This window comes from Chrysochloris asiatica, unplaced genomic scaffold (genome assembly GCF_000296735.1).
Source record: "Chrysochloris asiatica unplaced genomic scaffold, ChrAsi1.0 scaffold00099, whole genome shotgun sequence".
NCBI lineage: Eukaryota > Metazoa > Chordata > Mammalia > Afrosoricida > Chrysochloridae > Chrysochloris > Chrysochloris asiatica.
The window spans coordinates 1,398,363-1,400,969 of record NW_006408617.1 but is presented as its reverse complement, the minus strand read 5'-3'; the positions used below and the strand labels follow the sequence as shown (position 1 = coordinate 1,400,969).

General features: G+C 35.7%; 1 protein-coding gene across 1 annotated transcript in view; it reads left to right on the top strand.

Moving 5' to 3' along the window:
* KCNH7 (potassium voltage-gated channel, subfamily H (eag-related), member 7) overlaps positions 1-2,607 on the top strand; it is a 649,673-nt gene that overhangs the window by 196,561 nt on the left and 450,505 nt on the right. The gene's annotated exons all lie outside the window — the stretch shown is intronic.

The following is a 2,607-nucleotide window of genomic DNA, read 5'->3' as shown; positions in this document are numbered from 1 at the left end:
GGGTCTGCATGGTCCACTTCCGTTTCCCCCTTCCAATGACTTTTAAGAACCATTATGTTTTGATAATGACCTTAGTAAAAATTCATTGACTTTCTATAACATTCTGAAAAGGCCAGGAGTGTACTAAGCACCTGATTATGTGTTTGTATCCTCTTAAAACTGTTGTTCCTGTTAGTTATGAAACCCGTGTCTTGGCACACAAGGAAAATACAAAGATAATTCCATTTCTAAAGAGTAACAGTAAAGCCTTAAAGAGAACAACCAATATTTAACTATTTTAATAAGCCAAAACTCTAATTTTAAAGGCAGCAAACAGATTTGTTGTATCATGTTAATGGGGGAGGGAGGGATGAACTGAACGAGCAACAATCTTGCAATTTGTTAAAAGCCTTTGACAGACTCAAAAAGGAAACAGATTCTTAAATGTTAAAGAAAAAACTGAGAGCAACAGTTTTTAAGCCTCTGACACAATCACTAAGAAACAGATTATGTTAGCTTCAAAGAAGTTGGAAAGGATTTTTATTTTTTAAATATGCTGACAGTCATAAAATAATAGAATTTTTTTTAAAAAAAAGGGAGAACGCTTGCAACCATTTGCAGTTTTACATGTAGAATTCTAGAGTGGTTGTATTGTAGAGGTAGGGATGACAGTTCTGTCATATTTAATATTTTCTCTTTCCTACACATACCTTAAATATGTATTTTAAATCATGATTTTACACAGGAGAGCCTTTACCATTGAAGGGAAAGTGGAGACATTGTCCCATGGGAATCTCTTTGACTTTCTACTCATGAGGTCAGTCAGCTTGAGGCATGATCATCTCATGATTCTATTGTAAAATTGTCAATGAATGAAATGTGTTTGCTTTTGGTCTTTTCCTACAGCAAACTTTTAAATGTCACTTCTATTCTCTTTCTTTGGCCATGTTCTCCAGAAATGGTATCTCTGCCTTCAACCTCATGATTTCCAGATTTAACAGGTTGCTGGCCTCAACTTTTGATACACTTCTGATTTCTGAATATATTTGCCATTTAATTGGCAACTTTCCATTTAAAATGAGAAAACAAAAGGAAGGCATATACATTTATTAATTTAGGGGTTCTTTTCACCACCCCTGAAATCATACTACAGAAACTGATGCCAACTAGTATAGCATGACCACAGGACATCACAGTTGCTTTTGGGTGGGGGAAATATTTTTTCTCCTTTCTTGAATTCCTGGGCGATGTTTGCCTTCATTTTAAGTTATTTTTTCCTATTTTTAAAAACTCTTTAAAAAATGGGCAGTGGAGAGGAGAAGGGGCTCACCTTTGGAGAGAAAAAAACAACAACTGTGTATCTCTTTCTGTGTTTCCACTGAGGAGTCTCTCAATTTCTTTAGAACGCTATAAGAAAGGAATCTGTGTTTATCAGGACCAGGAAGGTCAATCTTTTAATTTGTTAGTGATTATTATTATTATTATTATTTTTTAGGAAACAATAATTTAATATAAACTGATGACAGATTGTATCTAAAGCTCACTGTTGGTGAAGAAGACATTCACTGTTGGTGAATCTTTAAAAACAACATGTTAGATGCATACTGTGTAGTGTTGGGTAAAAAATGGGTTCTGGAGTCAGGTTGCTTTGATTGGAATCCTCCTGGTTCCACCATTTTACTTACTTCTATGGAACATTGAGATGTAATCATACTGATGGCTGTGCTCTTTGATATTCTTCAGTAAATGTTTTAAGTCCTCTTCACTTTCAGCAAGCAAGGTTGTATCATCTGCATATCACAGGTTGTTAATGTGTCTTCCTCCAATCCTGATGCCACGTTTTTCTTCATATAACTCAGATTCTCAGATTACTTGCTCAACATACAAGTTGAATAAGTATGGTAAAAGAATACAACCTTGTCACACACATTTTTAAATTTTAAACCATTCAGAGTTCCCACGTTCTGTTTAAACAACTGCTTCTTAGTCCAGGTACAGATTCCTCATGAGTACAATTAAAGTGTTCTGAAATACTCACACTTCGCAATGTTGTCCATAGCTTGCCATGATCCACACAATTGAAAGCCTTTGCGTAGTCAATAAAGCATAGGTAAACATCTTTCTGATATTCTCTGCTTTGAGCCAAGATCCATCGGACAACAGCAATGATATCCATCATTCCACGGCCTCTTCTGAATCTGGCTTGAACCTCTGGAAGTTCTCTGTCAATGTTTGATTATAGTAATTTCTGTATTACCTTTAGCAAAACTTTGAGCATAGCCTCTGGTATGGATTACATCTCAATGTCAAGAAAACAAAAATCCTCATCACTGGACCAATAAACAACATTCTATCAATGGAGAAAAGATTGAAGTTGTCAAGGACTTCATTCTTCTTGGATCAACACTCATGGAAGCAGCAGTCAAGAAATCAAACGACATAATGCATTAGGCATATCTGCTTCACAAAACCTATTTAAAGTGTTGAAGAGCAAAGATGTCAGCTTGAGGACTAAGGTGTGCTTGACCCGAGCCATGGTATTTTCAATAACCTCATATGGATGCGAAAGCTGAACAGTGAATAAGGAAGACTGTAGAAGAATTGATGCTTTTGAGTTATGTTGTTGGA